The sequence below is a fragment of the Mastomys coucha genome, unplaced genomic scaffold (genome assembly GCF_008632895.1).
Source record: "Mastomys coucha isolate ucsf_1 unplaced genomic scaffold, UCSF_Mcou_1 pScaffold7, whole genome shotgun sequence".
NCBI lineage: Eukaryota > Metazoa > Chordata > Mammalia > Rodentia > Muridae > Mastomys > Mastomys coucha.
This window is the reverse complement of record NW_022196913.1, coordinates 76,558,766-76,582,541: the sequence shown is the minus strand read 5'-3', so window position 1 is coordinate 76,582,541 and position 23,776 is coordinate 76,558,766. Positions and strand designations below refer to the sequence as shown.

The 23,776-nt window shown below is 43.3% G+C and overlaps 1 protein-coding gene across 6 annotated transcripts in view; it reads left to right on the top strand.

The window, feature by feature from the left end:
• The window catches only part of Ncald (neurocalcin delta), a 449,041-nt gene that overhangs the window by 232,109 nt on the left and 193,156 nt on the right, over window positions 1-23,776 (top strand). For 3 of the 6 annotated variants that reach the window (XM_031359537.1, XM_031359540.1, XM_031359539.1), the window contains exon 3: window positions 11,775-11,849. The exons of 2 other annotated variants lie outside the window; for them this stretch is intronic. The gene's annotated coding sequence lies outside the window, so the exon portion shown is untranslated. The remainder of the gene's footprint in view (window positions 1-11,774; window positions 11,850-23,776) is intronic. One more of the 6 variants, XM_031359542.1, reaches the window with a different exon arrangement.

Below are 23,776 nucleotides of genomic sequence, written 5' to 3'. Positions count from 1 at the left end.
TGATAGAGTAGAAGGACTTCAACCTTATTTCCATTGTAATCTATAACTTTAGTTTGTCTGAGCCTGCTTCCTTAACTATACAGGACTGTGTTGTCAAATCTCGTAGGGTTTTCTTGAAAGCTATAAGTGTTCCTCAACATATGACTGAGTTATAAGGTTACTGCAAGAGGAGAATATCATGAGTCGGGATATATTGAATGAATCTACCACATGGCTATTAGGGGCACTGTAGGCTGCAGAACACGGGTTGTTTTCTGTCCTGACCACGAGGCTCACACTGCTGTCCATTATGGCTGACCATACAAGATCCAAATTCAAAAGTTGAAATTTCTACTAAATGTAGATTGTTTCCTACCACTGTGAAGCTGAAAACTGTCAAACAAAGCATAAGGTGAAGATGTCTGTTTGGCCTTTGATAAGTACACCACGAGCGAACTGTCGGTTCCCGGTCTCCTCAGCATGTGTTTTAAGAAATTATTGTAGAGCTGGAACAAGATTCCAAGTGTTTCAAAGCTTCCTGTGTCTGAAGTTCACCCAAATGTCTGAAAATGGCATCAACACAATCATCAAGAAGAATGATTAAGACTAAAGGTAGCGTTACATAGAGGGACACTGTTTACTGAGATGGAGACATAAATTGACAGTGCAAACAGCATCATGGGGATGAGACCAGGTGGTGGAAGGGAAGCCAGCAGAGAGTTTGCTTTGTGCAGAGTTAGATATTGCTTAAAATGTCACAATCTCAACAAGTGATAGCGCGGATAACGTTAAACAAATCAAAATGGATGCCAAAATCCCACAATGCAAAAGTGTTAGGACTTTAAATAGAACAGGGATAGAAATGGTGCTATGCTGAGCTACTCTTGAGTCCAGGGAAACAGTAAAAACTCAGCAAGGGTAAGGCTGCCTTTCTTCAAAAATCTAATGCTCGTTTTTCATTGATATCTTTCACCCATTTTGATTTTTAAGAATATTCACACTATTAAGAATATTCACATTATTTATCTTAACTGCCTTTGTTGGTGCTCTCTTAAATTTTGTGATTGTGATGCATCATCTCAATTGTCAAATTAATAGGACTTACACTACCATGGAAGCAAACTTTTGGTCCGTGTCTGTAAGGGATTATCTAGATTAGGTTAATTGAGTGGGATGAGCGATCCCTAAATGTGGAAGGTAGAAGGAAGCTCCTGGAATGCATGAAAGGCCCAGTGCTACTCATCTCCCTCTTCCCCACACTCACCCTCCACCCTTGCAACCTTCCCCTGAACAGGAAAAAAAAAATCTCCTTGTGGAAGCTGTAGTGTGTCAGTGTGCCCCACAGTATACACTTTTGTCCACGTTTTGCTGGCAAATGTTCATTGCAATGAGTCATTGGTCTCCTACAAGGCCTCTCTGGCTTCTGACACTGGAACTTCACTGGGACTCCTCTCGGGTATTCTGTTATTGCCCTGTGTCATGGAGATCCTGTAGTTTTGGATCTGGTGAACCGGCCCCTTCATGTATTCCAGCAGTTGACAGATGGGGTAGATGTAGGGGCGAGCCAATTCAAAGCTCACCCTGAATCTGAGTCTGAGAGGTATCTAAGCTGCTCACTGCCAGCTTTCCTGCTCTCATGCACTTGGGCTGGTTCACTAGCTCTACCCTGCTACCTAGATGAGGTGCAGGGCCCACTCTCTCCGACTGTTGCAGCTGTTCTTCCACTCTCATGACTTCACTGCTTGCCATAGATGTCAAGGGATGAGGGAAGGAAGGAGGGTATCTCTCTCATCCATATCATCACCAGCCAACCAGAGACAGGGCTAGCTCTTCTGTGCTACCCAGGTCAGGTGCAGAGCCTGTTCTCCCACTCTGATGACCTTGGGGCTAGCTCTCCTGCCTGCCAATGGTGGTAAGGGGCAAGAAGGGAGGAGGGTCATCTTTCTCTTGCCCATGTCACCTCATGGGAGCCAGCTCTCCCATGTTCACACTCTTGGGGCCGGTTCACCTGTGCCCCCACCACCATCTTGTGCTGCTCAGGTGAGGTATCCATCTCTTATGCCTTCCGACAGAATGTCTAGTTGTCTAAAGCTCTTGCCACCAGGACTCCCTTACCATGATGAACTCTACCCTGGACCCGTGAGCCAAAATACATTCTTCCTTATTTTGGTTGCTTTTATTACAGCAACTAGAAACATAACATTGCTATCCCTTTGACTAAGGCAAGGGTGATTCTCCTCTGCTTGGTTTCACCCTGACCCTGCTTTGACCTGGATCACAGGAAAAGTTCCAGAGATACCTGAAAGCCCAACTCCCCATTCCTTAGTTATTTACGACCCAATCTATGGTACTGGATTCAGTTTAAATATAAGCTAGTCAAATTAAAAATATCTACTGAAATGTTGCTGTTCTTTCTAAGTGACTTCAGTGAAAAATATAATTTGGAAAGAAAGCATAAATAAATATTTGCTCAGAAACATCTTTCAGGGCAGGTGACAGACAGCGCACACTGACAACATGGTGGCTGCTGGCTTTAGGCATGGCTTTATTGTTACCCAGGCCTGTTTTGTTGTTAGTGTTGTTTTTAATCTCTCATAGATGACTGACTTTGGACCTCAGTGGTTGAGTTGGGTAGTTGCAACTGAGAATGCATGCACTGTAGAGTTGAAAATGTTTGCTGTGGCTTAGGTTACTAGTGTACTCTCATTGCTTGGATCAGAATGTGGATTAGTAGCATGCAGAGCCTCTGGTTGTTTAGAGATTTCTGTCACACAGAAGGCAGAAGCTTTTACAGAAACCATCATAAGTTCCCATCTGCAAGAATAGGATGACAAGAAAGGGATCCAGTTCAACTAGTCAATGGAGAGGCAACAGTGTCTGAGTGGAGCTCCCTCAGAGTCTAGCTGTGACTTGATATGACAGAGATAAGTGATGCTGATGTGAACTTGACATTGTCTATACCTGATAGATACTATTTGTGAAAAAAGTGAATTCTTTATATCAGTTCCCAATGACTTGCTTATTTAATTACTTCAGTGGTTACTATTTAAAAAGATTTATTTATTTCTATTTTATGTGTATGAATGTTTTGTTTGCATGTATGTATGGTGCCCAAAGAGGTCAGAATAGGTAAGTAGACGCCCTGGAATTGGAGTTACAGATGGTTGTGAGTCACCATATGAGTTCTAGGAACCAGACCTCAGTCCTCTGCAAGAATAGTAAAGTACTCCTAACCACCGGCCATCTTTCTGGTCTCTAATATGCTTGCTTCTAACTGACTCCTTTTAGTAATTCACTAAATGGTTTAGGCTAAAGTACAGTTTGAGTTTAGCCAATCACTACAGTTTGTCCCCTTAAAAGTGATCTAAGCTTAAGTCTGAGTGTGAACCAATGGACAAAGGAAGGCCTTACGTTGTGTCCTGAAGGTCCCCAAGGTGACCATAGGGAGATGAGCTGACAAAAACCAAGCTGCGACAGGCTCTGAACACTGGCTGGGGAATGTGAACTTCAACCAGTAGCCAGGAGCATCTTTGACAAGGGAGCAGCATACCCACACTTAGACTTTAGGATGCTCATTTGGTGGTAGTGTGTGGAGTCACAGGTAAAGAGAATAGAGATAGTGGACCTAGCTGAAGGCGGTTTCAGAAGACTGGTAGTATTTGATGATGGCCTCACAACCATGGGTTGAAGGGATATAGAAGGGAAGGCAGACTTAAGAGAGCTGGCTAAGGCAGAACCAAGAGCTAGCCACTGGAGGAGGAAGAGGAGGAGGAGGGAGTTGATGTGATTGGGAGGCCAGAGATGTGAGTTTCAACTAAATTTAGAAATACTATAAAACATCCACAGAAAAACAGAGAAAGGAGACAAAGGGAGAGGCGGAGGCAGGGAAAGAAGAGAGGAACAGAGGCTGATGTAGGCAGAGATGAAGGTTTAGAGTTGTTTCATTTTATTTTGTTTTTCTGAGAAAAAATCCTTACTAGGGCCATGGAGATAGGAAATGAAGGGGTGCTGTTAGAAACAAACTTTGAAGAAACAACTACAGTGGTTGTCAAGTTAAAAAGTAGGGAACCTAGAGTTTAGTTTCAGATAGAAAAGAACACTATTTAGTGTAAAGAAATCCCATACAAACATCCAACATACTAAACAGCATTTAATATTGATCTAAAACTCAAATTTAACTGCAAGCTCAATATTTTTCTTTGTTCAACCTGGCAACACCAGACAGTGATAGTGTCCTCCTTTATACACTGGTGAGGAGAGAAGTGCCTGGGAAAGCACACACAGTCCTCAGGAAAAACCAGGATGCTGCATTGACACGGGATCCAAAGGCAGAATGCATGGGAGAGAGATGAGCAGAAAGGACAAGGCCGTTGCTTTGGACAGTTTGGGATTCTACAGGCAGCTTGTGGAAAGCAAGTGGAGAGCTGGCTTTGGTGGGTACAGGAGTAGAGGTGTGGAGAAGGAATCCGAGTCCTGTTAGGAAGCATGATGGGGAGGAGGAGGGAAGCAATGCTTGTGAAGGTCAAAGCGCAGAACTCATCCCTGTGTGACTGAGCGAGGTTGAAGAAGAGCCAGGGAGGCAGATGCAACATGGGAGAGGAGCGATCGGGAGATGTGGGTGCCCTGAACGGGAGTTTTACGAATAAATTGACATTTGCAGGAGAATGCTCCCTGTTCCTCCTGTTCCTCAGACCACAGAGGGAGCAGATCTAGATGTGATTTTTAAGAGGAGAGACTGAGAAGGAAAGCCCTCTATTTGCAGCTAGTCATCGAGAGGGAGCGAGATGGCGGGGAATTGTTGACTGTGGCAGGGAGAAGATGAAGAATTCAAAGGGCCCCGTGCTTATCCAGGAGGGTGCGCTTTGTTTCCCTCCACTGCATTTTCTCTCTCTTCTAGCAATCCATACAGACTCACAGCACGTGGACTTGTTCACAGGGAGAGGGAAACAACAGCAACTGAATCAAAAAGGAGCTTCTCTTCTCTTGCATTAAACCTAGATACTCCCACCCTGAAACCATCAAGGTCATTTGTGCACATCCCAGGTCTAGGAAAGGTGCAGCAGGCGTGCCAAGGGGTGTGCGTGTTTGGAGTTTTGCGGTGCCCTAATCTGGAGTTGTGCCCACCACACAGACTATGCCTGTGGGAATGAGGACCTTGCTGTGACACACTTTGGTAACAGGGATTCGCAGATAGATACACACTGGTCCCAATCACCTTCCTTTTCTCTGAAAACAACTGGAAATTCCGAAGAGGGACAAAGATGTGGTCAAGCCTGCAATTTCCCAGACACTTGACCTGTCTCCTCACAGGAGTAGTGGTGCCTTGGGAAGCCCTGGGAGGGAGCCATTGCAGAGCTGCCGGAACGAGAGAACCCAGCAAGGGAGTTATGCCAGGGAGTGGGTAGGGTGGCTCTGCCTGCAGGGGAGCTCTTGTGCCTCCAGGTAACATTTCCAGTCCTGCTTTAATGTGTTCTCTCCCTTCTCGAGGCCCCACACACAAAAGCACAAAAGAAATTCCTAAAGGCGACTACTGCTGTCTGGTTATTTTTAGGATTTGATGTTAGTATTTATCAAGCTTTGCAGTGTTAATTTGTCCTCCCACCCATTTATCTTCCTGCCTCCTTGTGCTGGGCTTAGAAAAGATGCCGAAGTAGCAGCAGCAGCTGGTGACCTCTCAGGAATGTGTCCTAGAGAGAAGAGATCTTTAAAGCCAATCTTCCTCATTTCTGCCTTGCAGAGAAGAATGATCTGGATTCTGTTAGCCAGGAGGGCAATAAAAACGTTGGTGATTGTGAACCCCTTAGAATGTCTGGGCTGGATGCTTCGTTGGGTCAAGAGCTCTGGTCACCACACTGGATTAGGGAATCCTCGCATGCAGGCGATACCCTGATGCTGAACTGGGTCAGAGGCCAGGTAAACAAGAAGTCTGAGGGAGGCAGATTCCAGAGGAGAGAAGAGTAAAAGTATCTTATAAACAGCTGGGGCTTGAGACAGGTAGAAGGCTGGAGGGAAAACGGACCAGTTTGGGACTGGGAGGAAAAAACCTGGCACTGTAATAAACTCCACCCATGGCTTCTTCAACTTCCTGCCGGAGTGAAAGCCAAAGCAGAAACATTGCTCCGTAGAGAAACTCCTGGAAGCCTTCTCACACATGGCTACCTCCAGGCAACAGGGCCCCTCTTCTGTCCATCTATCTATTTAGATCCCAGGAAGCAGGCAGGGATGGTTCCCTCTGGCAACTTAGAGAAGAAAGGCTTACTTTACTGTACCAGCTTTAGGGTCATGTTGGTGGCTGTGTCCTGGTTGGTTTTCTGTCAAATTGACACAAGCTAGAGTCGTCTGGAAAGAGAAACCTTGGTTGAGAAAATATCTCTAAAAGATTGTCCTATAGGCAAGTCTGTAGGGCATTTTCTTGATTAATGATTGATATGGGAGGGCCCAGCCCACTAAAGAAGGTGCCACCCAAGGAAGATGGCCCTGAGTTCTATAAGAAAGCAGGCTGAGCAAGCTATAAGGAGCAAACCAGTAACCGGCATTCCTCCATGGCCTCTGCTCTAGTTTCTGCTTTGAGTTCCCATCCTGACTTCCATGATGGGACTGTGGTATGGAAGTGTAAGCCAGGCCTCTCCTCCCCAAGTTGCTTTTGTTCACATGATTTTTCACAGCAGTAGAAGGAAAAGTAAAACAGTGAGAATAGTGTTTATCTGACATGAAGTCAGTAGAGCCAGAGGAGAGATGGTACAGGGTAGGGAAGATGCTCAGAACAATGACGTCTGAGAATTACCCAGATTTGCCACAAGGCATTGACACACAGACTTCGAGTGAAATCTTAAAAAATGACTAACACAGATCCTCCCTAAGACATGTCACCTGCAGGAGTGGCTCTGCAGTATATCACCCACCAGAACACGTCAGTTAGAACAGACATGATTACATGCTGAGAAGGAGTATCAACGTAAAATTCTACATTCGATGAGAATGCATTCAAAAGGAAAAAAAGTCATAGTCAAATTGTCTGATGCACAAAAATCAACATGAATGACAAAATTCAACAAGCATTAGCGATAAAGACTCAGAACTGAGAGGGAAGTGTCTTGAGTTACCTCGGGAAACCTGCAGCCCCTGCAGCTAATCTCTGAACGCCAGTGATAGGGAGAGACTGCGTCCTTCACCCTGCGATCAGGACCAAGGGAAGGATGTCCCTCTCACAGCTCCCTCTCAATGCTCAACAGAGCACCTGAAATCTTACATTGCAGGAAAGCAAAAAAGAGGAAGCAAAATCATAAAAAGCAGAAGGAGGAACGAGTGCTCTTCCTACTCAGAGAGGCTTGGTAGCCTACTGGGAAAATCCAATGCCATCTAAAAAAAAAAAAAAAAAATCCCAAACCAACAATTAACAACCACTCTGCAAAAAATCTTCAGAACTGAGGAGTAGAATTCATCAAGGTTACAGAATGAAAGAAAAAAAATAATAAATGTCTGCAAATGTCAACTACTATATGCTAGTAATATATACATGGACCCTGAAGTTAAGGTTCAATTTCACTTATCATCACTTTGGGACATACAGAATACTTGCCTTGCTATTAAAAGCAAAAAAGGAGCATATGGAATACTTACCTTTATATCTAAAATAGATTATAAAATTTTTAATGCAGAGAATTACAAAAATTCCAATAAAAATTAAAGAATATTTAAGTAAGTAAAGAAACATACTATGCTGTTCATGGGATAGAAGACATAACAGAATAACTATGCCATCTCTCCCCAAATTTATATTCAATCCTAGATTTCATATATTTTTATTTTTAAAAAATCTCATAAAGAACTTGGGTGATATAAGCAATATTTTTCAAACAGTTTAATTAAAATTGTTTAATTAAAAACCCATATTTCAAAGGAATAAAGTGAACCTGATTTTAAGATTTATATGTAGTAATCAATTAATATACAATAATCTATGCTGCATAGAATCAGCAGAGGGCTGGGCACACTGACAATAAAGAAGCTCAGAAGACCTAGAAGTGATCACGAATAAGGAGTAGCTAAGTGTGTCAGTGTGTCAAAGTAATTCAATGGAAGAAATATTCTATCAAACAAGTAGTGCTGGGGTAATTGGGTATCTATAGGTTAGAAACAGAGATTTTGAGTTGGTAAGACAGTTCAGTAAGTACAGATGTGTCTTAGTTAGGGTTTCTATTTCCTGTGAAGAGACACCATGACCACAGCAACTCTTAAAAACGAAAACATTTAATTTGCTGGCTTACAGCCCAAGAGGTTCAGCCCATTATCATCATGGCAGGAAGCATGGTGGCATCCAGGTAGCCATGGTCCTCGAGAAGGAGCCGAGAGTTCGACAGTTTGATCCACAGACAGCAGAAAAAGACTGAGAGCTACTATGCCTGACTTGAGCTTCTGAGACCTTTAAGCCTCCCCTACCCCAATGTGACAGACACTTTAGCAAAGCCACATTTATTCTAACAAGGCCACTCCTGATGGACCTATGGGAGCCATTTTATTCAAACCACAGCAAGATGGTTGCCACCAAGGCTGATGACCCCATGTGATGAGAGGAGAGAACCATCTCTCCTAAGTTGTCCTCTGACCTCCACTGAGGTACTACGTTTCAAACATGTGCACACGCGCACACACACAGTATGACAGTAGACATGCAAAGAACAGAGGGCTTGCATGCAAAGCCTTTTTTTATAATGGTGCTAAAACCACAGCCCTTAATGGTGTTGCACTGGGCATTAAGTTTCATGGAGGGCACACATCAGCCAGACCACAGCACTGGACCATGTCAATAGACGCTCAAAGGGTTTGTGGGCTCAATTCCATGGATGAATTTATACCCACTATGGATTTATACCCACATAAACATATAATTTGCATTTTTGATGACACATGCAATTGCTCAGTCTTTGTCGTCTATTCACCGTGCCTGCCTTCTACTTCTGTGGTATGTCTTCCTTCTCTGTGCCTGCCTTCCTCCTCCATGCCTGCCTGTCTCCTCCATGCCTGTCTTCTTCCGTGCCTGTCTTCCTCCTCCATGCCTGCCTTCCTCCTCCATGGTGTACCCATGGGGTCTATTGCTAGCTTTGTTATTGTCTTGTTTTTTTGACAAATTCATAGCATTTCTTTAGACATTTTGAATACTGGTTTGGCCTGTCTTTATTTTTTTTTTAACTTTGAAAATATTACATGTATTCGGGGGTGGTGTAGGAGGAGATCATGCACCTGTCACACACGGCGCACAAGTGGAGATCAGTGGACAGTTTTGGAGATCAGTCCACCACATAGGCCCCTAGGGATCAAAGTCAGGCCCCCAGGGTTGGTGGCAAATGACCTTATCTGCTGAGACATTCACAGACCCCCCTCCCCTCTTAGCATTCTTTGTCATACTTTAATAATACAGTTGTAAATATGTCAATCTTTCTTTTTATGGTTAACCCTTATATGCCTTGAAGATTCCTTTTCAATTTTGAGATCAGAAAATGTTACTTTTTAATCTCCCTCTAAATATTTAAATCTTTTTGCTTTTCACAGCTAAACCCTTAATCCCCCTAGAATCAATCTTTGGGTATGGTTTCTTCTTGACTGGGTAAGTTCTTTCAAATTTCATGGAAGCACTGATACCTTTTAATAGCCCAGTGAAGGAGAGAAATCAAAGGAGAAACCTCCTCTATGACAAGAATTGGGAAGAGCGTTGGCTCTCCCTTGGAGCCCCTGCTGAGGAAGTGTGTTGAAATGAGACAGGTGTCCTTTGCTTCAGCCAAGGCAGGCTTTAGTTACTAGAATGCCTGAGCATCACATATTACAAAAGAAAAGAAAACAAGGGAAAATGCAAGGTGAGGAAATGAGCCCTTTGCCACTTTTTGAACTATGGCTCAAGTCATTTAAATAGCCCACCTGGCTGAGGAAGGAGGCAGGCCTTCCTTATGTTTGGGATTTTGAAGCCAGAGTTTCAGGTTGCCCAGGCTGGCCTTGAATGTAGCTATGTAGATGAAGATCTTCTAGAGCCCCTGATCTTCAAGTGCTGGGGTTACAGGTCTGCAGTGCCAGCCTGGCTTAGCAAATTTGAAAATGGATCCACATGCCCCTACCACAATAAGGCTCAACAGTGGAAGTCACCATGTGAAAAGTGCCTTTGTGTGGTATTCAGAGGACAGACTGTTTGGGCAGTGCCTAGGATTGGAATTATCACTGGCGGAGGTCAGGAGGCCTGACTTGAGCCTTGAGTTCTCACGATCTCACCACTATCAAGGTGTTAGTGAAAATTTCTTGGCTCAGGGTTATGTTCTGTAATCTAAAAGAACCCTTCTAGATGACTTAAGCAAATGTACTCACTTATTCTCAAATGGCAGCCCAGGAGCAGGCAGGCCAGGCCAACGTGGCAGCTCCTTTTGTTTCAGGTCTTATACTGTGTGGCTTTTGTCAAGTAACCTCCACTCACAGAACTTCCGTTCACAGATCCAGAAGCCACACTGGCTCCCTTGTCCCTCCTCCTCAGCTGAGAGCTCCTGCTTTGGACAGCATTAGGGTTCTGGAGGGAGAGAGGCAGACTGAACACTGGGAGGCAGCCTGTGACATCTGTCATGGTCTGCTTCCAGCCGTGATGTGGGCCCCTTCTGGCAGAGCTGTCTGGATGACAAACGAAAGACGGAAAGATGGGAAATTCACACACCGTAGAATACGTTTCATAACCAAAATGGAGTTCTGAGTCATTTCCTCAGAGAGTGAACCCTGTGCTGATAGAGAATTCTAGTGAAGCGGGTCTGGGAAACAACCCCCCTCTAGCCTTGCTCCTTCTGGTCTCAGTAGTGACAATCCAAGGGCTAGTCCAGTGTTTTTGTGACCATGCTTAGATGTCAACCTTCCCTTCTTGTTGAGCCTTATTGTGGTGGATATGTGTGGATTCTTTTTCATAATTCCCTTCTCTCCCTTCTCCTCCTCAAAGAGCTCCAAATGCCTCCCTCATTTTTGTGTAAGTTAACTCTAGCCTCACCTCTTGGGCTAGCCTGGCTTAGGTTACGTCATTCTGTTAGACTTTATAGAATAGGGACTTACAGATCCAGTGTTGAGTGACACTGGGATATTTTGTTAGGACTAGGGCTGACATTCTTTTGGGTAGCAAAATATGAGACATGGCCTGAGAACCTGCAGAGCCAACCTGCAGAGAACCCAGTGGCAGGACGGCCACAGAAAGTCAAACAGGAAAGCAAATCTCTGTTTTCCCTAAACCAGCCTGGCTCCTGTCTTATTTTATTTGCTTCCCTTTCCAGCTGAATGCAGCAAAATATTTCCTTGCGTTGAATTTTATGAGAGTGAATTTAGGTTGTACTCTTCATTGCCAATATATGATTCCCAAATGACAATTCCTATATTTCATTATTTTAACAATATATTATTCTCTCTCTTTCACCACTTCCGTGTGTGTGTGTGTGTGTGTGTGTGTGTGTGTGTGTGTGTACAGATAAATAGGTTTATTTTGAAGCTGGTAGTCCTTGGCTATAGCTGAGTTCGCGTGCCCCTTAACACTGCATTGTCTGTGAAGCATGTCCAAAGCACCTGAGACCATGGGACACTGTTCCTTGAGGGGACTGTACCTATGATGTTCACTGGAGTACTTCAAGGCAACCGTGGGAGGGGCTGGGCTTCGATGCTTCTCATAGGTATGCTTCCTGCTTCCTGTCTGCAACTCCAGAGGCATAAACGTCACCTAATCTTTCTTGCTGCCACGGGTGGGGTGTTCTGGTAACAGGGTGGCTGACTATGCGTGATTTCAATTACAGAGCCACAGCCCACTGCTGAGAGGACCTGCCTGGACAGAGCATCTCTGAGATCCCAAGGTGCTGGCTCTGCACATAGTGAGTTCTTTCCTAAGCTCTCGAGAGGCCTGGAGTTTAGACTGTGTAAACTCTGATTTAAAACACGAAGATGTTTATGCTGCTTAGATGGCTGGGTCTTCATGTTTGCGTCTGGCAAACAGAGCGCACTGGCTTATGTCGGTCCTTGAAGCTTTGCCCTGCGGTGCCTATTGCCGTAGATAGCACGAGGGTTTTGTACCATACCAAAGGCAGAGCTGGGCATTTCAGGAATGGGACTCTACTGGTATGTGGAATTTTCAGAGGAGAAAGGCAAAATCTGTTCTCTTCTGTGGCACCTGATTAGATGGGGACCTCATTTAAGTGTCGCATTTAGAAAAACAAAGCAAGTCAAAAAAAACAAATAAAAGGCTCAGCAGTGAAGTAGGAGACTGGGTATTGCTTCCTAGAGGAAGCCCAAGGGCATCATCCCGCTGAACCTCCCGACTCCGCTTACATGTAATGGGAAACTGAATCTATGGTACTGCGGCTGCTGGGGTTTGTTTCTGATTCTGAATAATTCTGAGAATTTCTTTCAGTACAGCAAGGGTTACACTGCAATAGTGAGCTTCCTGCTGAGGCAGGGGCATTGTCACTTTCCTAACTTGTTGATCAGTCTCAAAAGCCATCTCATTGGTTATACAGCAAACTAGCTTTTCAGGAATGGGACTCTACTGGTATGTGGGTCTCTTGGTTCAGAATAAGCTGATGGGCCCAGATGAGAACCAGCCAAGATTTGAATGCAAGCAAATATGACATAGGTTTTGGGGTGTGTGTGTGTGTGTGTGTGTGTGTGTGTATGTGTGTGTGTGCTGGAGTCAAAGCATTACTATTAATCTCATATGTTTTTGGCCAAACAGTTTTGTGTGAGGAGAAAATGGCAAAAATTAAAATAAATAAGGGCAAGATGATTATATATATAAATATATAATATCATATCATCAATTATATGTATGTAAAGTTGTTCTTAGAAAGAATGCCTATTTGAAATTTTTATGTGACATAAGCTTCTCTCCCCTCTTAGGTGTCTCTGACCTTAGCATTAGCTTGGTCACTCGCCTTATCTGCCTTTTCTGGGTGAGTGGAGAAAGTGAAAGTAAAATTCTTTGCTCCAAATTTGGTAGGCCAGTCCTTTCAAGGAAACCTGTAGGACAGTGCCGAATTGCCAGAAGTTGGTTCATGTTCAGATCTAATGGTTTTCTCCCTGCTGGCACTGGAGCCATTGTGTTTCTCCTGGAGGCTGAAACAAAACTGCATTTAAGTCCATAAAACACAGGCAGCTATATTCGTTCTCTCTTCTTGTGACAAATGAACCGCTTATGGATGTTGTAGCACTAGATATGGCAGTCTTTCTGATGCCAATCTAAACCATCATAGAAAATGAGTATGGCCTAAAGACAGCAGACAACATCTGAGACCAAACACAGGAACCCTACTCTATAATGTGGGGGCATAGAGAAGGAGTTACACTATTGGCTTCTAAAGTTCTGTCCTTGTTATTCGTGACAGGGTCTCACTATGTAGCCCTGAGTGGCCTTGAACTCAGAGTCCTGCCTCAGCTTCCCGGGGACTAGGGTTATGCCTGGCTAGGCACGGACCAGAAGTTCCCATGTGTAGCATCTGCCATGCCCAAAGAAGACTAGGTAGGTGAGAGATTGACAGACAAGCTCTCAGAAAGTGAAAAAGCCATTTTTGGATGGACAGCTCTTGGCTACAGAGAGTGGAGGGGGGGCAATCTAGGGGGAAAGTAACTCTTTGGTGCAGATTTAGACCTCTTAGCTGGGTTTTTCCAAAAGAATGGGAAGTTAGCAAGTCCTCTCAAATGTTATGGGGTTTGGGAAATTTTGTGCAAGAAATCCAGACATGAAGAAGAATTGCCTTGTGGCAGATCCTGACAGCAGAAAGTAGGAAGGCTGTGTGTAAAGAAACCCAGCTATACCACTCCTGGGCATCTACCCAGAAGATGCTCCAACTTGTAATAAGGACACATGCTCCACTATGTTCATAGCAGCCTTATTTATAATAGCCAGAAGCTGGAAAGAACTCAGATGTCCCTCAACAGAGGAATGGATACAGAAAATGTGGTACATTTACACAATGGAGTACTACTCGGCTATTAAAAACAATGAATTCATGAAATTCTTAGGCAAGTGGATGGAACTAGAAAATACCATCCTGAGTGAGGTAACCCAATCACAAAAGAACACACATGGTATGCACTCACTGATAAGTGGATATTAGCCCAGAAGCTTGGAATACCCAAGATACAATTCACAGACCACATGAAGCTTAAGAAGAAGGAAGATCAAAGTGTGGATACTTTGGTCCTTCTTAGAAGGGGAAACAAAATACCAATGGGAGAAGATACAGAGATAAAGTGTGGAGCAGAGATTGAGGAAAGGCCATTTAGAGACTGCCCCACCTGGGGATCCATCCCATATAAAGTTACCAAACCCAGACACTATTGTGGATGCCAACAAGTGCTTGCTGACAGGCGCCTGATATAGCTGTCTCCTGAGAGGCTCTGCCAGTTCCTGACAAATACAGAAGTGGATGCTCACAGCCAACCAATAGACTGAGCACAGGGTCCCCAATGGAGTAGCTAGAGAAAGGATCCAAGGAGCTGAAGGAGTTTGTAGCCCCATAGGAGAAACAACAATATGAACAAACCAGTACCCCCAGAGTTCCCAGAGAATAAACCACCAACCAAAGAGTATACATGGAGGGACCCATGGCTCCAGCTGCATATGTAGCAGAGGATGGCCTTGTTGGTCATCAATGAAAGGAGAGGCCCTTGGTCTTGTGAAGGCTTGATGCCCCAGTGTAGGGGAATGCCAGGAGAGAGAAGCAGGGGTGTGTGGGTTGGTGAACAGGGGGAGGCGAGAGGGGGTAGGGGGTTTTCGGAGGGAAAACAAGGAAAAGGGATAACATTTGCAATGTAAATAAAGAAAATATCTAATAAAAAAGAAAGAAATTACTGTGCATGATACCAAGAGAGTCTAAATTGAAGAGCTCTATAGGGTCCCTCACGTCATAAATTGGGGAACAGAGAAGGAAAGACTATAAGTGTCAGAGGGGTGGAGCCCACCAGCTTGGCTCAGCAGAGCTCACAAGGGCTGGCTCACTGGGACAGCAAGCACTGGGTTTGCATGAGTGTGCACCAGGTCCTCTGTATATATATTATAGCAGTCAGCATTGTGATTTTGTGGGAACAGTTGTATCTCTGACCTTTTGGGGATGCTTCTCCTCCTATTGAGTTGCCTTGTCCAGCCCTGAGAGGAGGGTTTCACCTTGTCTTGTATCTTGTTCTGTCTAGGTGTTGTCTCTTGGAAGTCTACTTTTTACTGAAGCAGAAATGGAGAGGGAGTGGATCTGGGGAAGGGGGGAAGGATATGGGAGTGGAGCTCGAAGCGGTGGAGATAGGGAAGTTCTGGCCAGCATGTATTATATGAGAGAAGAATCTATTTCCAATAAAGAGAAAATGACTGTAGAGTGAAGTCCATAACTTCTCAGTCTTTTGGGTAAGATCAGGTGTAGAGTGAAGTCCATGGGTGGATTCCAGCTTGCGCTAACATTCCCATGGACTCCAGCTTGTGCTCAGTGCTAACATTCCCATGGACTCCAGCTTGTGCTCAGTGCTAACATTCCAAGGATGACAGTCTGGCTTTAGCTCCTCTGTTCGAGGACAACTTCTTCTGGAGTCCCAAGAAAATGCTACTTTCCAAGTCTCCCCAGATGACCAGCTTCTCCACTACAGAGTGTTATGAAGAATTACATTTTTTTCTGCAGTGAGTTTCTTTCTTTTCCTCTATTTTCATTAATGTCACTTCCCTCAGGAAGGAAAGTCTTAGGGACATATTGTATTCTGCATCGTAAGTCATCAATGATTTTAAGGTGTGCTATCAAATAACAACTTTTAGCATAAGGACTCACTACATAATATTCTCAATGTCCCATAAATGCTCCTACGTCACAAAACACCTATTTTCCAACAGACTACCCATCATTCTGGAATAATAATGGAGAAAGATTGTCTTTAAGAGAGAGCACAGAGTGCCAAGTATTCAGAAGAAAATTCAAGTTCAAGCCTAGATATTTACAAACACATAGAGACTAACGTTTTGGGAAATATTAAAAAAAAAAAAAATGAACCTGCCAATTCTCAGTGGGGCCACACTCCTGCCATGGCCACCAACTCTCTGGGGCTAGCCCCTGCCCGCGTGGTCTCTTGGCCCACCAACTCTCTGGCCCCACGTGGCCACAGGGCTCCTGCTGGGCCATCTCTCAGACACTCCCCACCCCCTCCAAGTTCCTCTCGCTTCCATGCAGCGCCCCACACACCCCACGATCCTCCATCTCAACATCTAGTTGCCCATTAGAAACATGACTCTTAAAGCTTAAGTATCCAATCAGATTTATATAACAATAATATCACAATTTACAAGATGTCAATACAATAATTTCAGAGCCAATTGATAATGATAAAAGCTTTACCCCAATTATTCTAACCTTGTGAAAATCTTAGCTACTTGTGACTGTATGAAACACACGGGATCAGGATCTTCTTCCTGTCTGTCTGCCTCCATGTTGGCTTCTCCTCCTCCTTCCCCTTCTGCTACCTCTCTCTCTCCAGCTCCTAGTTCTGCCTCTCTTTTTCTGTCCAGTGTCTGCCTGCCACTGCCCTAATGTGATTGGACAGGGAAAATCCTGCAACAGACTAATGCTGACCAGTCACATAATTAAGTCTAGGTCAGCCATTTTCTACCCATCATGCATTAATCCCAGAACAACTAATACAGTCAATAAAAAACATAACAAAACAAAACTTCCTTTTTTATCAGGACAAACAAGGACAGCTAATTTCCTAGCAAGCTTGTCACAAGACCCCTGGTGGTGTACAGAGATGGGAGCATGTACTTAAAGCACATAAAGGCTCATTTCAATAATGAATATGTGTTGACTCAGCACCCACTAACTTGAAACCTTAAGAAGAATAAATGATACAGTACCACCCATGTGATAGCAGTGCGTGTTCCTAGAAGAATGTTTTATTTATTTATTTAACAAGAACTGGTTGAACCATCACTATGTGTCAGACAGTGTGCCAGACACTGGGGACCAGGAAGGTATGATGTCTGCCTACCACTCAGTAAGATGGGGCTATCCTTTAGCCTTTGGGTCTCTCCCAAAAGACCCATGAAATGGAGACAGTTCCCATCCCATTGAACTATTGACAGGTAGTAGTACTTATATCAGGTAGATTGAACTAGAGAAAGTCAACTCACTGTGTTCATGCTAGCCCTCCATTTTTCCTTGATTTCTAGATGCCATGAGGCAAGCAGCTTCTTGCAGTATCTACTCCTGCCATGTTGGATTGTCTCCCCTTGGGCCTAAATGAGTTCAGCTGACACCTCTGAAAAGATGAGCCAAAAACCAAACCTTTTTCATTAGTTTGTTGATTGATCTCAGGTATTTCTCACAGTGATGCAAAGCTATCGTGGATATCTTGGCAGGAGGGAGGTAACCAAATAATCACATAGAAGTATTCCACAAATGTGTTGAATGTTGCAGTGGGGGTTGGGGGATAGGGAAAGATAACTGTAAGCCTGTAAACATGATATCACAGCTAGCTTCCCTGGGGGTAAGAGGGAATGTGTCCCATGAGAGTTCTGGAGGTGTTGACTAAGACTTGAGATAGAAGAATAGAAGGAACGCAAAGCTTTATAGAACATTGGCCGTGGCCAGTGCTCCTGTAAAGCAAGAGACCATGATGTAAAGAATCAATCGGTGTAAAAAGAATGAATGAGTATAAGACCATGAATAGTCTGCAATAAGGAACATTCTGTTATTTCCTCTCCTGGATGTGAGAATAAAAGGAGCTCATAGTGTCCAACAATTCTGTCTGTTGTAAGAATTCATTTCTTTATTCATTCACTTATCCAGAAAAAAACCACGAGGCAAAAAGCCATGTTAGCATAGATATTATATTCTGGTGGAATTGGCAGACAATAAACCAATACATAAATGTATAAGTTCTGTGGAAAGTTTTTATTTATGAATATGTGGTTGAAGTGGTATGTAGATAAAGTTTAAATATATACAGTGTTGCATTGAAGTATGTGACTCCTCTGTTGAATAAGCTGAGAGTTCATGTCCCAGCTGTCAGGAAATCATGCTCCAGACGGATGTTCACAGCAGTCAAGTCAGTAGGACACTGCAGAGAACTTCTGGAGAGACAAGTATAAGAGGGAAGATGAGATTTGAATTAACTTACTCTTTATCCTGAGGACAGAATGCAGCCACTATTTTCCTTATGCCCTGACACTTCTCTCTGGAGGGATAGGAGCAGAACAAGGGGACAGTGTGTGTCTCTACAGGGAAACAATCCACCTGTGTGGCCTGAGAAAGAACAGAGAGGTAGAACATTTCAGACCCTTCTGTTTCTTTTTATATGGATGGAATAGAACTTATTAGACATGTAATGTAGTTCCTAGACTTTCCACATTCTTCCCCTCCAGGCGAAGCTTGGGTCTCAAAGTCAGCAGACACATTCAAGGAAAATCATTTTATCTCCATATTCTCTGAAACTATTATTTGATGGTGTACCTTAAAATTTTCTGTGGCTCATCACTGGGAGTGCAATGCATCCCTGGAGCCCTGTCTAAGTGAGCCCCAATTCTGGTGATACACAGGAGCCTTATCAATTCTCATTTCATAGGTTTGCAGTGGGCCTATCTTCTATGGAGATCTGCTTAAAAAGTTCCTCATGACAGTTGACCCTGTTGACAGAGATCTGTAATCCCATCTATCCAGTAGACTGAGGCAGGAGAATTGCAAGTCCAAGGCTTGCTTGGTCTACAGAAAAGAATCCCTCGTGGCAATGCTTGAATATAGACATAGAAATAGATTGAGTTAAGAAAGGACACCCACAGGGGGTCACTGCCAAGTCTGGGCTGTGAAAGCCAGGTTTGAACTATGGGGTTCATAATATCAAAGGGAGGCATAATAACAAAGCTTTTGAATCGGGAACATCAAACTTTCAGACTTACAGAGTGTAGGAATCAATATAGCTAGCTCAGTAATGGTCACTGTCTTAACCTGGGCTGCTACAAGAAAACACCATAAATGCAGCGGATTGTAAACAACAGAAGTTTATATCTTACAGTTCTGGAGGCTGGGGAGTCTCCAATTAAGGCATCAGGCAGATTCTGCATCCAGGGAGAGCCCATCTCATAGTTCAGAGACTGCCTTTGCTAATGTTCTCATGGAACAGATGGGAGTTGGTGAGAATGAGTGTGTGTGGCTAAGAGGATGATGGCGTATAGTACATATGGTATATGCTGTAGTGTGTGTGTTTCTCTGTGGGTGTGATATATGGAATATGGTATGTGTGCATGTGTGTTTTGTATGGTGTGTGGTGTTTGTATGTGTGTGGTGTGTACGTGGTGTGTGTGTGTGTGGTGTGTGTCTGTATGTGGTATGTATGTGTGTGTATGTGGTGTGCATAGTATGTGGTATGTGTGATATGTTGTAGATTGTATGTGTGCTGTGTATGTGGTATATGTGTGGTGTGCGTGGGTGTGTGTGGTGTGTATGTGTGGTATATGTGTATGTGGTGTGTGGTATATATGTGTGTGTGTATGTGGTGTGGGGTGTGTGTGTGTGTGTGTGTGTGTGTGTGTGTGTCTTGTCCACCCTTTTTTTGTTGTTGGAAATGAGGTCTCTCACTGGCCTGGAACTCACCAAGTAAGCCAGACTGATGGGCAAACCAATAAATTCCAGGGATCATCCTGTCTTTACCTCTTTAGTATTAGGATTGCATGTATGTGCCACCACATGTTCTAAGGAACACAAATTTCAATTCAGATCTTCATGCTTCATGTCAAATTTACCAACTAAGCCATCTCCACAGTCCAAGTGTATATTTGTGTTTGTAATCTCTTTTTATGAACACTACCTCTCACTGATGAAGACTGCCTTCAAAATCTAATCATTTTCTCCAAATCTCATCACCATGGGGCTAAGATTTCAACATATGAATGTGACCATTTTGAATCAGTTTCATAATTCTGTTGCACAAGCTGTCCTGGGCATGTAGGCGTTGAGCAGCATTTCAGGGGCAGTAGAATATGACCTTGGTCATGACAAGTCTCTCTAGCGTTGTCAAATGTCTCTCAGCAGAGAATCACTGCATTGCTGTCCTAATCCAGTGACTCACTGATGAATTTTAGCTTTGTGTCACAGGTACACAGCAAATGTGTCCATTCAACGGTGCAATATATTTACAGATCTGTAGTGCTTAAAGCACAATAAAAAAGAATATAATGAAACTAGAATTAGAAGGCCAAATAATTGGGGATCTACTCACCCAGCTAGTGAAATCCTTGCAGTAATGTACCTTTCAGAGGGCCATGTGTATACTTGAGAGCATTATTTTATTTGCAACCATCTTAGGGTTTTAACACCAGAATTTAGAACTTATGTGTGGTTCAATTATCTTTTACAAGGTACACTTTTGAGAATTTCAGCACCAAAGAAGTCTCTGAGTCCAGTGCTCACATGACCAGCCTTTGGGTAACATGAACACATGTATTTATGATGTCAGTTCTGGTTTTATAGGAAGCTAGAAACAACATGGGGCTGGGAAAGCCACTCTGTGTCTTCTGCTGCCAACCCTTGGCATTTTCACATAAGCTATTGTGATGATGTGTTGATTGAATCTTCCCTTAATATCTTGTGGTTTAATCGAAACTCCTGAAAATGGAAACACTGTGTTCTCTCTGTCACTGTAAAGCTAAGAACTGGCATTTCAAAATCACTTTAATCACATGTGACTAGATCTCCCAGAGAGGTATTTTGTCATGCCACTGAGCCCGTGGAAGGCTTCGTAATGTATATGTTTACACAGACATATGACATATATGTTTGTGACATATGACTACTATATGGCTCCATAGAGAAAATGATTTCTTATAATTTCTTTTTTTCTCCACGTGATTCACATGAAGCTGGAACTATTTGTAAAAATAGAGCTGTCTTCTCTATTGCTGTCATGTTCAGGGTTGTTTAAGGATCTCTCTCCTCGAAGGTTTTAATTTTTAAATTTTTGATTTATTTATTTTATGTATATGAGTGCTCTATCTGCATGTACACCTACATGTCAGAAAAGATCACCAGAATTCATTACAGATGGTTGTGAGGCACCATATGGTTGCTGGGAATTGGATTTAGGACCTCTGGAAGGGCAGCTTAACCACTGAGCAATCTCTCTAGCCTCTCCTAGAAGGTTTTAAATGCTCTGGGCTAGCACTTCTCAAATGCTCTATGGGAAGGGTATATCTTTCTGACCAGGACCAGCTCTTAGGTCCTCATGAAAGCCAACAAGCAATGTCAATAGAAGCCAAAACATTTCAGATACTATCAGTGACAGGAGTCCACTTGATCACACCTCGGATATCAGCAACGTCTGACTGCTGTCACAGCTTCCGTGGGGAGTAGTGATGTGCTTGTCTTCCTGTAGTCTGATGAGACTGGTCCACAGGCCCATGTTTGAAGGAGTACTGCCCTGGACAGATTCCTGGGCTGTTCCTTTGTGTCATCATGACTCCAGTTCCTGGCCTCGCCTGATGCATGAGAAGCTCACAGGCCATATGCTGAACTGATGATTATGTAGTTAGCAGCACCTACCTCCAAGAATCATAGATCAAGTTTTGATCAAACTTTAGTACCAACATAATTAACTTATGATAATTACAAAAGGAGAAAAATTGATTGACACTGTCCTACTTACTGAATTTTTAAAATACTTACTCTACTGTATAAAATCTAATGCAAAGCGTACCCCTCATCCTCCTATGCTGATATGAGCCTCATAAGCAAATACTATCTGATCAATAATTTAAATTTCTCCAACTTTATAGTGGCAAAATTTCACTTAGTTTGGGCTGGGGGTGGGACTCAGTGGTACAGTACTTGCATAGCATGAGCAAGGATCTGGGTTCACTCTCCAGCACTGGAAAAATAATCCACGTAATTCAAGTTCATTTGATTCAAATAAAAGGAGCTTGGGAGATATATGAAATGGCTTGTTAAATAGCCATGCTATTTGAGATAAACTTCCTAGTGCAAACCCTAAATTTATTTTTAAACTTCAGGTACATTGAAGCTCTTGAATCTAAGTTTATATCCAAATTGGACTCATACAGAGTTAGATTACTATCTCCCACTGCCATATCTACTGGAAAAAGATACATTGGATAAAAGTAACAGAATTAAACATTTGACAATATGATTTAAGCAGGAATTCCAAAGTTTTCAATTTCTGACTTGATCAGATCAGCAGCTCTCTATGGAACAAAATGGTGGGTGGTGAACTGGCTCAAAGGTACTCCCAGGGGCAACACCTTTCTCCTTTACACCCATGGCATGTGCTTGTTTCTGTGGAGAGGCATTTGAAGACCTTCAAGAATTAGAGAAGTCTCTGTAAGATGTTTACCACTGCACTCTTGAGCATGCCCCAGCCATGGCACATGGATAAGTGTTTGGGGATAGAAGCCATTGCCTGCCAGGGTGGGTTGTTTGCGGACAAGGCAGAACATCTCATTTTCATCCAGATGTGAAGTTCCCCATCTTGTTACTAACAGTTATTTCGGATAAGGACTGAAAGTGCAAGACCGATGTATTCCCGATGCAGCAGCACCCGTGATCAGCATGACGCATTAGTGTCCACTGAGGTATCTTTATTCCTTCCCATTGGATATTCTTTCTTGGCATTGTATGGGAATTAAGCAAAGAGCATTGTCTATAGTTGGTAGGTTAGGTGTCACCTAACAAGGACAGAGATTAGCCCTGAAGCTGAGATTAACCCTATCTAGGACCAAAGGGCTATGCATATGGAAAAACGAAACAAACAAACAAACGAAAACTACTACTACAACAACAACAACAAACCCAAGCATTCCCATAATGCTAACATCCTTCTGTAAGGTTCTAATTTTCACTGCTTGTGTATCATGGTGATGATGTCAAGCCTATGAGGTAGGATCTCCTTGTCACATTGTCCAAGCTGCTTGCTTTCAGATCTAACCTTGCCTGGGAGACTTTGTCTGGATGGACTTGACTTGAGGCCTCCTCAGAATTAGAAAGCAGCTTTCCATTGATGAAGCCCAGCATCCCTCTGCTCTTGTCCCATTCTCCTCAGCTTAAGTTATTATGTTAATGACTTTCCTTTTACTGTGACAAAACATCACAACCAAGGTAACTAGTTAAAAATAAGTATGTACAGTCAGATTTAGCAAGGGCAGGTAGCACTAGAGTTAACCAGATGGCGGGAGGCAAGCATAAGAAAATAAACAACACAAACCAAGGTCACTTACCATCATCAGAACCCAATTCTCCCACCATAGCAAGTCCTGGACACACCATCACACCAGAAATGCAAGATTCAGATCTAAAGTCACTTATCATGATGATGATACAGGACCTTAAGAAGGACATAAATAGCACCCTCAAAGAAATACAGGAGAACACAGGTAAAGAGCTAGAAGCTCTTAAAGAGGAAACACAAAAATCCCTTAAAGAGCTACAGGAAAACACAATCAAACAGGTGAAGGAAATGAGCAAAACCATCGAGAATCTAAAAATGGAAATAGAAACAATAAAGAAATCAGAAAGAGAGACAACCCTGGAGATACAAAACCTAGGAAAGAAATCAGGAGCCATAGATGCAAGCGTCACCAATAGAATGCAAGAGATAGAAGAGAGAATCTCAGGGGCAGAAGACACCTTAGAAAATATTGACACAACAGAAAACTCAAAAAGCAAAAAGCTCCTAACCCAAAACATCCAGGAAATCCAGGACGTACTAAGAAGACCAAACCTAAGGATAATAGGTATAGAAGAGAGTGAAGACTCCCAATGTAATGGGCCAG